The sequence below is a fragment of the Balaenoptera borealis genome (assembly GCF_965194805.1).
Source record: "Balaenoptera borealis genome assembly, chromosome: X".
NCBI lineage: Eukaryota > Metazoa > Chordata > Mammalia > Artiodactyla > Balaenopteridae > Balaenoptera > Balaenoptera borealis.
Window position 1 is genome coordinate 24867262 of NC_138881.1, and position 12877 is coordinate 24880138.

The 12877-nt window shown below is 35.5% G+C and overlaps 1 long non-coding RNA gene across 1 annotated transcript; it reads right to left on the reverse strand.

The window, feature by feature from the left end:
* Positions 1-1929: 1929 nt before the first annotated feature.
* LOC309621202 lies at positions 1930-12617 on the reverse strand. Its single transcript, XR_014239816.1, has 2 exons — positions 5277-12617; positions 1930-4954 (listed from the first exon to the last, which is right to left on the reverse strand). It is a non-coding gene; the product is annotated as an uncharacterized lncRNA (long non-coding RNA).
* Between the last annotated feature and the right edge of the window lie 260 nt (positions 12618-12877).

The window sequence follows — 12877 nt, forward strand, 5'->3', positions numbered from 1 at the left end:
ATCTCGCTATGATAACTAATTTGTATTACTTCTTAACCTAATTCCTTTCTTAAATACCATCTCTTCAAATGTCTTCTTTATATGCCTTTTTATTCCTTTTTATTTCAAACGTTAGTGTCCAACCTTGTCTCTATACATATATTTTAAAAACTATTTTAGTTATCAGCAAAGTTTAAATGTTATGCACCTTTCCGGCACATTAGATACTAAAAGCTGATGATGAAATGAAGCAACATGAAATTCTTATATGTTGATTCTTAACAGAAGATTGTTATGACATTTGTGATTGGAGAAATGGAAGTTAAGTTCATCAAATACATTTAATTTTCCTTATATCAAATTTCTAGTTAATCTTTTTATAAAGAAAAAAACTGATTAAAAGCCCTTGACAAGCTTAAGGCTTAGAATGCCCTTAAGGCTTTCATCAGGGAGAAAAGTTAGTTTTGTGTTGGTAATATTAACACATTATCTTGAATATACAGAAGAAAGGTGCTAAAACAAGTGAAAATTCCATCAAAATCACATCAAACCTGAACATTCCTGACTCCCACTCTCAAACCAACTACCTTAGATAAAATTCAAATCAAGGCAATTATGCTGAACTTGTGATTATCAGAAATAACCAAGTCCGACCAGTGAAATATCATTTCTCACCTCATTCACTTTCCAACTTCTTAAAAATTAATTATATAATCCAGCAATCCCACCTCAGGGTATTTATCCAAAATAATTCAAGTCAGGATCTCAACAAGATATTAGCACTCCAGTGTTCATTGCAGTACTATTCACAGTAGCCAGTTTTGGAAAAAATGAATAAATTTAAAAACATGTGGTATATACATACAATGGAATATTACTGAGCCTTAAAAAGGAAGAAATTCTGATGCATGTTATAACATGAATGAACCTTGAGAACATTATGCTAAATGAAATAAATCAGTTACAGAATGCAAATACTGCATGATTCCAATTATATGAGGTATCAAAAGTATTCAAATTTGTAGAATCAAATTGTGAAATGGTGGTTTCCAGGGGCTGAGGAGAGGGGAAAATAGAGAGTCACTAATCAATGGGTTCAAATTTTAGCAAGATGAATAAACCCTACTGTAGTCCACTGTACAACAGTGACTATAGTCTAAAACACTGTATTGAGCACTTAAAAAATTGTTAAGAGGGTAGATATCATGTTGTGCTCTTACCACAATAAAATTTTAAAAAATAATTAGCCATGTATGAAAATTGACCATTTCCATAACTTTATTCCTACAGCACAATGGTTTTAGTTCTATTTTTACTTATTTCATTATAATTACTAGTTCATATGCCTGTTTTTCCAATCATATGAAAAGTTTCAGCCATTACATTTTGTCTCAATCTTCACAACATCCCTCTGAAGCAGAAACAATTGGGATTCCAAACTATAGATTAGGAAAGCAAGGCTACTTTCCTCTAGCTGTTAAGAACAGAGCTGTAATATGAATCTACTCTCTCCAACTCCATTTTGTACTCATTTTGTACTCATCATTCCATATGTCATCCAGTCCTTGTGTTAAGTACTCCTGCTCCAGGTAGAGGGCGGACTTAGTTTTACTTATGAAGTTCCTTAATACCCTCAATCAGTGGGTCTAGAGGTCATTATTAGGAGCTATCCAAAGTTTCAGTGGTGGATCAATATTATAGTGTTTTATACTGGATTCAAGAAAAAAGTTAGAAAATTATATATATGCAATCTTCAGAAACCATGCTTCATCACCTCCTCAATTACACTCGATTGAAAAAGTTGATTTAACTACTTTTCAAGATGCACTTGTGATGAGGATATGACAAATGAATGACAAAGAGAAAGGCACCTTTCTTGAATGAATAAAGAAATCCAAATTCAACAACAAAAAATTCAATTGTGTCACTTGATAGGCAATTTTCTTTAAAAAAAAAAAATCATCATATCTTATACTAAATACAAAGTTCAGTTTTTGAGCAACTTCTTTATAAAGATTAACTGTCAAGATATTTTTGCCTTAAAAATACCAATACATTCACATATACAAATGTAAAACTGCAATGATTCTTAGACAATATTAATCAATGTCATTTGTTTTAAAAAAAAAAGCAATTGGTGCATATCATGAGTCATGATTATAAATTTATGCAAACTGCCTTTGGTTAATAAACAAGGAGAATTAAAAATGTACTGTCAACTGTATCAATGATAACTAATTTGTATAGATTTAAATTATATCTATCTACCTCAGGTAATCACCAATTTCTTTAATAACTGTGTTGGAACATACTTTTGAGCAATTGCTATCAAATAGCTTAGATTTTAAAATGGCATTTAAAAATTACATGCTTGAACATTTACAAGAAATTAAAATCCTGTTTATTTCTGATTGCTTATTATATAGGTCACTGAACATCTTCTGAGTTCAATTTCAATAAGTTCATGTGATATTTTCTAACATTCTTCAAATTTCTAGGTTTTAAGGATGAGGGTTAAAATAAAACAAACCTTTGCTGAAAAACCATATAAGCAGGATTAATTCTTATCAAATAAAAAAGTGACCAGCCTATTATTTAGTCTTAAGTTGAAAACTCCTAAGCTCAAATAAAAGAATTCATTTGACTGAGAAAGGTCCAGGTTAATTTTCTTTCTGTAAAGTTTCTGGGGAAAATCATAAGAGTATGCCCTATGCCATGCGTAAGGAAAGAAGTCTCCCACTCAGACCATTTTGTTCTCTGCTGCAATCAAGTTGATTCCAGAAAAATCACTTAAATTTTTACTGTTCACATCCAAGTAGACATCAGGACCTGAATAATTTGAAGAGTTTAGGCTTTAACATCCTATGAAAAATATCTCTCCCTCTCCCTTGGATTCTCTTTCAGGGCCAGAATTTTTATGCTGTAATTTGAGAGGATGATTAATAAGACATGCTCATCTTCCTTGTATATCCATGAAGAGATAATGAAGCCAGCTCTCTGAAACGTGACCCTTGACAGTGCCCCACAAATCTGTGATGAGAGCTGACCATGAAATTTTGTTTGTGTTGCAAAGAAATTCTCACTGAAAATGTAATTTAAAAACCAACGCTGTGAGAGTTTCACTTCTTGAAATGGCAAACTAGATAACAAACACTTATTCTCCCCTAGCAAATAATAAAAAAGTTTTTTAATAGCTTCTCAAAAACATCACAGAGACAGCATGATAGTCAAGAAAATATAGGAAAAAGTGAAAGCCCAGAAAGGTTAACTAAGCTTCCAAAGCTAATTTTGCCTTGATGACATTTTCTAATCTAGAAAAAATATCTGAGAAACTAAGCTGCAGTTTTCTTAGTCTCACAGGGCAACAGGAAAAGAAAAAGTCCAGGGCCTTTCTAATGTGGGAATCTGACAATCCACCAATTGAGAAAAATATATGCTTATGTATGCTTACATGTAAGCAAAATGAATGACAACAGTGATAAAAGGGACAGGGGTAGGTATATTAATTTCAGACAGAGCATACTTCAGAGTAAGGAAAGGTATCAGCAATAAAGAGGAACATTTTGTAATGATAAAGGGGTCAATTCTCCAATAGGACATAACAATCTTGACATGTATGCCCCAAACAACATAGCATCAAAATAAATGAGGCAAAACCGATAGAACTGCAAGGAGAAATAGATGAAGACAGCATTACTGTTGAAGCCTTCAACATCCCTCTATCAGAAATGAGCAGATCCAGGAGGTGAAAGTCAGTAAGGGTATAGCTGAATTCAACAACATAATCATTCAACTGGATGTAACTGACATCTTTGGATGACTTCATCCAACAACAGCAGAATACAAATTCTTCTCAAGCTCACATAGAATATTCTTCAAGATAGACCACATTCTGGACCATAAGACACAACTTAACAAACATAAAAAAATGGAAATCATACAATGTCTGCTCATAGACTACAATGGAATTAAACTAGAAATCAGTAACAGAAAGATAGCTGGAAAATCCAACATACTTGAAGATTAAACAACATGCTTCTAAATAACATGTAGGTCAAAGAAGAATTCTCAAGAGAAATTTTAAAGTATTTCAAATTAAATGACAATTAAAAACAACTTGTCAAAATTTGTGGGATGCAGTGAAATCAGTGTTTAGAGGGAAATTTGTAGCATTGAATGCATATGTTAGAAAAGAAAAGATCTAAAATTATTCATCTAAGTTTCCCTTTAGGAAACTAGAAAAAGAAGAGTAAGTTAAATCCAAAGTAAGCAGAAGAGAAGCAAAGTAAGAATTAGAGCAGAAATCAATGAAGTTTAAAAAATGAAACCAATCAAGAAAAACAACAAAACCGAAAGCTGGTTCTTTGAAAAGATCAATAAAATCAATAAGCCTCTAGCCAGACTAACTAAGAAAGAAAATTTACAAATTACTAATATCAGAAATGAAAGAAAGGACCTCACCAGAGAGAGTCCATGGACATTAAAATACAATCAAGGAATACTATGAACAGCTTATTGCCCTCAAATTTGATAACCTAAATGAAATGGACCACTTCTTTGAAAGAAACAATCTGCCAAAACTTACACAATAAGAAAGAGAATAACCTGAACTGAAGTTATTTTATACACACAAGAAGAAATAGACAATCTGAATAGGCCTATATTTATTAAATAAATTGAATCAATAATTAATAACCTTCCAAAACAGAAAACACCAGGACCAGATAGGTGAATTCTGGCAAATTCTATTAAACATTTAAGGAAGAAATTATACTTATTCTCTACAATCTTTTCCAGAAGATAGAAGCAGAGGGAATACTTCCTAACTCAACAAATGATGCTGGTACAACTGGATATCCACACACACACACACACACACACACACACACACACACACACACAAAGAAGAACCTGGACACAGACTTACATAGACCTTATACTATTAATAAAGATTAACTCAAAATGGAACACAAACCTAAATCTAAGGGCTTCCCTGGTGGTGCAGTGGTTGAGAATCTGCCTGCTAATGCAGGGGACAGGGGTTCGAGCCCTGGTCTGGGAAGATCCCACATGCTGCAGAGCAGCTAGGCCCGTGAGCCACAATTACTGAGCCTGCACGTCTTGAGCCTGTGCTCCGCAACGAGAGAGGCCACGATAGTGAGAGGCCCGTGCACCGCGATGAAGAGTGGCCCCCGCTTGCCATAACTAGAGAAAGCCCTCTCACAGAAACGAAGACCCAACACAGCCATAAATAAAATAAATAAATAAGTTAATTAATTAATTAAAAAAAAAAAAACCTAAATGTAAAATGTAAGACTATAAAACTCCTAGAAGATAACACAGGAGAACACCAAGATGATCCTGAATATGGCAAGGACGTTTTAGATACAACCCCAAAGGCGTGATACATGTAAGAAAGAACTGACAAACTGCACTTCATGACAATTACTAAGTTCTGCTCTGTGAAAGAAAATGTCAAGAGAATGAAAAGACAATCCACAGACTGGGAGAGAATATTTGCAAAAGACATCTGATACAGGACTTTTATCCAAAATATACAAAGAAGTTTTTTTAAAAAATTTATTTATTTAATTTACTTATTTTTGGCTGCATTGGGTCTTCATCACTGCGCGTGGGCTTTCTCTAGTTGCGGCGAGCGGGGGCTACTCTTCGTTGTGGTGCACGGGCTTCTCATTGCGGTGGCTTCTCTCGCTACGGAGCATGGGCTCTAGGCGCGCGGGTTTCAGTAGTTGTGGCACGTGGGCTCAGTTGTTGTGGCTCGCGGGCTCTAGAGCACAGGCTCAGTAGTTGTGGCACACGGGCTTAGTTGCTCCACGGCATGTGGGATCTTCCCAGACCAGGGCTCAACCCTATGTCCCCTGCATTGGCAGGCGGATTCTTAACCACTGTGCCACCAGGGGAGCCCTACAAAGAAGTTTTAAAACTCAACAATAAGAAAACAAACCACATGATTTAAAAAATGGGCCAAAGACCTTAACAGACTCCCCTCACCGAAAGAGATATGCAGATGGCAAACAAGCATATGAATAGATGCTCCACATAATATGTCACAAGGGAAATGCAAATTAAAACAAGATACCACTATACACCTATTAGAATTGCCACGATCTAGAACACTGACAACACCAAATGCTGGCAAAGATGTGGAGTAACATGAATTCTCATTCACTGTTGGTGGGAATGCAAATGGTACAGCCACTTTGAAAGACAGTTTTGTAGTTTCTTAAAAAATTAGACATATTCTTACTATACAACCCAGCAATCATTCTCCTTGGTATTTACCCAAATGAACTGAAAACTCATATCCATACAAAAACCTGCACATGGACATTTATAGCAGCTTTATTCATAATTGCCAAGAACTTGGAAACAACCAAGATGTCCTTCAGTTGGTCAGTGGATAAATTGTGGCACATCCAGATAATGAAAATTTTTCAGTGTTAAAAAGGAATGACCTATCAAGTCATGAAAAGATATGGAGGAAAACTTAATGCATATTACTAAGTGAAAAAACATCTGAAAAGTGTGCATACCATATTATTCCAACTATGAGACATTCTGGAAAAGGCAAAACTATGGAGACCGTAAAAAGATGTGTTTTTGCCAGGAGTAAGGGAGAAGGTATACACGAATAAGCAGGGCACAGGAGGTTTTTATGACAAAGTACTCTGTACAATACTAAGATGGTGGATGCACATCACTATATATTTGTTAAAATCCATAGAATGTACAACACCAAGAGTGAACCCTTATGTAAAGTATGGACTTTGGGTGACAATAATATATCAGTCTATGTTCACTGATTGTACCAAATGAATCACTGTGGTGTGAGATGTTGATATGGGGGAGGTTGTGCATGTGTGGGGATGGGGTATCTAGAAACTCTGCACTTCCCATTCAATTTGCTATGAACCTAAAACCTAAAAGTAAACCTCTAAAAATAAAGTTTATTAATTAAAGAAGGTTACATGATAAAAAAAGATTATATGTGAGGAAATATTTGTAAGGCCAACGTTTTTTTCTGTGGTGAGGAGTGTGATCCAACCACTCCCCCAACATTGAAGGAATAAAACATATTCACATAAAAAATGTCTGTACAAATTGACTTTTATGGATATAGAAGAAGTATGTTGCATTTTGATAATATTTACTGATTGAACTTGTATTGTAATCTCTAGAGATAAGACAAAGAGCTTTAAAAAAAAAACAATGTCCAGATTATATACGTATGCGGGAAAATATGTCAGGGGTGAGAATAACCTGAATCAATAGAGAGCACAGACAAAAATCACAAAAATTTCAGCTACTGGAATTGGCACATATTATATAAGCTTGATGTTTGTAAAAGAAATGAAACCCAAGCTGGAAAATACACATGGAAAATAGAGGTTTCTAAAAAGTGATGGAGTAAGTTTGGAAAAGAACTAAGTAGATATGCCAAAAAATTTAAATATAATAAATGAAATTAAAAATTCAATGGATAGGCATACCTCAGAGATATTATAGGTTCAGTTCCAGGCCACTGCACTGAAGCAAATATCACAATAAAGTGAATCACATGAATTTTTTGGTTTCCCAGTGCATATAAAGTTAAGGTTACACTATACTATAGTCTATCAAGAGTGCAAAGCATACGTCTAAAACAATGTACATATTTTAATTAAAAAGACTTTATTACTGGGACTTCCCTGGTGGCTCAGTGGTTAAGAATCCACCTGCCAATGCAAGGGACACAGGTTCAATCCCTGGTCTGGGAAGATCCCACATGCCACAGAGCAACTAAGTCCGTGTGCCACAACTACTGAGCCTGCGCTCTAGAGCCCACGAGCCACAACTACTGAACCTGCAGGCCACAACTACTGAAGCCTGCATGCCCTAGAGCCCACACACCACAACTACTGAGCCCACGCACCACAACTACTGAAGCCCGCACATGCTAAGGCCCACGTGCCACAACTACTGAGCCAGTGTGCTGCAACTACTGAAGCCCGCGTGCCTAGAGCCTGTGCTCCACAACAAGAGAAGCTACCGCAATGAGAAGCCTGCACTCACTGCAACAAGAGAAAGCCTATGCACAGCAACGAAGACCCAATGCAGCCAGAAACAAAACAAAACAAAACAAAACTTTATTACTATCATCTGACCTTTATCTGACAATACAGGGTTGCCACAAACCTTCAATTTGTAAAAAACACAATACCTGCAAAATGCAATAAAGCCAAGTGCAATAAAATGAAGAATGTCTGCAGATAAACTAAATATAGTCAATTATTATGAAAATTATCCAAAATTCAGTCAAAAAATGACAAAATGGATGGAAAATATAGAAGAGACATAGAGTTACAATGAGAAGGCCTAACTTACATTTAGTTGATGTCCCAGAATGAGAGAGAAATAATGGAGCAGGGACAACTTTTAGGATATAATGACAAATCACCGAAACTTATAAAAGACACTAATCTACAGCAAAACATCCACATCTAGACACACACACACAAATGTTCGTAGAAGCGTTGTAACAGGCTCAAACAGAAAACATCACAAATGTCCATCAAAATTAGAATGCATAAATAAATTGTGGTATACAGTAAGTCCCCTACATACAAACCTTCCAGTTGCAAACTTTCAAAGATATGAACATGCGTGCCAGCCCGTGTATGCCAGCTGCTGTACTGTACTACTGCACTTTTAAAGGTGCTGTACTTTAAGATTAAACATGTTGTCTTTACTTTTTGTGTTTGTTTTTTATGTACATATTATTTGTGTGAAAAGTATTATAAACCTACTACAGTACAGTACTATATAACCGATTGTGTTAGTTGGGTACCTAGGCTAACTCTGTTGGACTTAACAAACAAATTGGATTTACGAACGTGCTCTTGGAATGGAACTCGTTTGTCTGTAGGGGACGTACTGTATACAGTCGGTGAATACTACAAAGCAATACAAATGAACAGATATCCGCTCCATGCAATAACTATTAAAGATCTTGTAAACATAATGCTAAACAAGAGAAATGAGACATAAAATCATACAATGTGATTAGACTGGCATAAAGTCCAAAAAATAAACAAAACAATTTTATATATGAGAAGACATTACAAAGTAAAGTAGGTGTTTTAGCCAACAATGGGGTTCAAATCCTTCTCTCTGACCTCTTCCATAGCCACAGCTCCTCTGACTTTCACTTTTGCCGGCCTATTCCACTTTTAAGGAGCCTTCTGATTACAATGGGCCCACCTGGATAATTTAGGATCATATCTTTATCTTAAGGTCATCTGATTAGCAAACTTAACTACATCTGCAACTTTAATTCTGCTTTGCCATGTAACATAACATATTCACAGGTTCCAGGGATTAGGATGTGGGTATCTCTGGGAGGGCTGTTATTCTATCAAGTTACATTATTTAACATGCAATCATGTTAATTTCAAGTTCTTTTCTTTTTTTTTTTTTGGCTGAGCTGCACAGCATGTGGGATCTTAGTTCCTGGACCTGGGGTCGAACCTGCACCCCCTGCAGTGGAAGCATGGAGTCTTAACTACTGGACCGCCAGGGAAGTCCTCTATTTATTTAAGTTTGAAACCTATTTTTATGTCACTAAGTCTCTTTTCAGTTCACTTAAAACCACATTTTGAATTGGAACAGATTTTTATGTCACTAAGTCTCTTTTCAATTCACCTAAAGCCACATCTTGAAGTTAAATTGATATTCAAAATTGATGTAAAATGTAATACCAAATTCTATTACTGTTCCTGCAGTGGTTTTACACATTTACTATGCCATTACGGAAATTAAGTTAAATAATTTTCTCTTCCAGCTCAAAGACAAATAAAAAATTAAACTAAATATGTAGATATTTTGCAAAAACACAGTGAAAATCTGGCATAAGTATACTGTATACCAGTATTATTATTATTCTTTAATTATCATCAAATTCTGATATAGACAATCATTGAACTAATTCAATAAAGAGTTTCACTATGAAGAATAAAAACAGTGGGATATATATGTGTGTATATATATATATATACACACACACACACACACACATATACATAGATACACACACACATAATAAAATGCTTATTAGTCTATAAGCCTCCATACATCATCTGCTGTTCTCAAACAGCTGAAGTTTCTATAGTCCTACTAAGATGAGTTAGAAGGTAACTGCCACATTATTATTTGAGAGTTTCTCAGTTTATATACTACATTTACTACAAATGAAAACTTGCTTTTATTTTTCCACACATTAACTGGAAGAAGTATTTAAAATATTGGTTTTTTTAGCTAAACTTGCAATAATACAACAAAAATGTTTACTTGATTGAATTTTTTGGACTATCACATTTGAAAGTTTTTTCTATATTTTTAAGAGTTGGAAGGTACCATCTAATATAACCATCTCATGTTACTTAGATGACCAAGGCACAGAGAAGTTGATGTCTATAGTCAAAGAAAAGTTGCTAACAGAACTGGGATTGAAATTCAGTCAAGAACACTTAAAGTCACAGAAAATGTGCTAGACTTTTGGTCACCTGACAGTGCTTCAGCAAAAGGAGGTACTATTTGCAGAAATGGCGAACATAATTCTCCCTAAAGTGAGATGAGCAACTCATCCATCCATCCATCCTTCTTCTTTACATAGCCTAATAGCATGTACCGCAATTATTTGAACTTTTATTTGACAACATATGTACTCCACTTCCTGTAAGATGATAATTGAATGGGCAATTAAAAAAATTCTTTTGAAAAAACTGAAAGTAACTCACCCTTTCTTAGACTTCCAATACTGCTTTCTTTTAACATCACAAATTACCTTATTTTAATGGAGAAACTAACTACTTTCCAGTCAGCATCCCAAACTGTCACAGGAAAGAGTGCTTTAGGAATTTCCCAAAAACTTCAAAAATTACATTCTGAGAGTGCCTTTAATCCTTACTGACGTATTCATTCATTCAATAAACATTAATTGGGCACCTACTATATAAAACTCACTACAATCTAAGATTTTTAAAAATAATCATTGGAATAGCACTTAAGAACCCATCTCATTTGATAGTTCCAATCAAAAAGATTTTATCTAAAGCCTTTTTTCACAAAGTTTATGGTTTTTTATAATAATATGAATTGCATCTCTGATTACTAAAGAGACTTGTCTATAATATTACCCTGAATTTCTACATAAAAAATTATTAATTAGCATAACCCTAAATTTGAAATTCCTTATATCCCCAATTCCTTAATCAGCATTTTTAGAAATCCCACTTTTCATATACTTGTCCCTCATTTAAAATTTTATCACCTCTCAAAAATCTCAGTTTGTAGGTGACTTAGAACTCTAATTTGGTAATGATTTTCTTGATTATGAAGTTCTTAGTCTGAATTTTACATAGAAGAAAATTATTGCAAAGATCAGAACTTAATTTAAATATACATTTTTTGGTGAAAAATTACATTTCTAGGGCTTGTATTTTGACTGTCATCAATACTATACTAAGTTATGAACAGAGGAAAATAAATAAAGGTACATGTTCCCATGGATGATGGCAACAAGTATCCCAGGTTCTATGGTTTACAGTCTTGGTCAGTGTATCAATATTAGACTGCTTGGGCTGCCGTAATAAAATACCTTAGAATGGGTGGCTTAAACAATAGAATTTTCTCACAGTCCTGGAGGCTAAAAGTTCCAGATCAAGATGCTAGCATGATCGGTTTCTGGTAAGAGCTCTCTTCCTGGCTTGCAGACGGCTGCTTTTTCAGCTCTTCCTTGATATGTGCAAGCAAAAGAATGGAGATATATACATACGTATATATATGTATATATATATTAGAGAAGGGGGAAGAAGGGAGGGAGGGAGAACAAGTGCAGGCCTGCTAGCTTTCTGGTATCTCTTAAAGACACTAATCCTATCATGATCAGGGTCTCACCATTATGACCACATTTAATTTTAATAACTTCGTTAGAGGCCGCATCTCCAAATATAGCCACACTGGGAGTTAGGGCTTCAGCATATGAATTTTGGAGGACACAACATCCAGGCCACAACAGTCAGCTTAAATGGCCATATGTAATGGCAATGCATCTCCTAGCATAATCTGGGAGTCTATGTTAGCAGTGCTTTCCTGGCCAGGAAATGCAGGTACAGTAAGCCTTTACGAATTATGCCACTCGCAGGATTCTCTTAAAGTGACCCTGGAACACTGATTCATTAAATCAGTTGTAGGCGTAGTTTGTTAGCGAAGGATATCCCAATATAGGTTCTCATCCAGAAATACAGGCTTTTGAAAATATGTTTCTCTGGAGAGCATTTGTTTCTGGCATGTGATCTATGACAAATACAAGACACCAAAGAAGGTGACACACTGTCTCTTGTGTGGAGAGTTTCCAAGTCCACCAAATTTGTTCAAGTTGTCTTGGCCTGAGTCACCAGATTCCACAGTCATTTGTGGTGATATTAGCAAGCTTTTAAGATAGCTGTGATGCATAGAAATTCTCATTCCAAACAGGGTAAGTGCTATTTCCTGGGACCAGCAAGTGAAGGAAATAGGCACAGGACAGAGGTCTGAGGGTCTGGTATTGCCTAGGTCAAAGAGGCTCAGCTGTTGCTATCAGTCTTGAAGGTAAAGATCTAGGTTGGCTAGGGATGAACTTCAGATTTCATCTTGGATATAAAAAGAGGTCTTCAGATGTGTTTTCTATAGTCCAGACCAACCTTTCTTCTGGGGGGATGCGTGACATTAGAACTATCGTATGTACAAAGCCCTGAGGAGGAGGGCCCAGTGAACTCCTACTGTACTGTGTCGTCGTCATACTTGAGAGTGGCTCAGGCTTCAAGTTCAGAACAGGAAGTGCATCGGCTTAATGGACTCA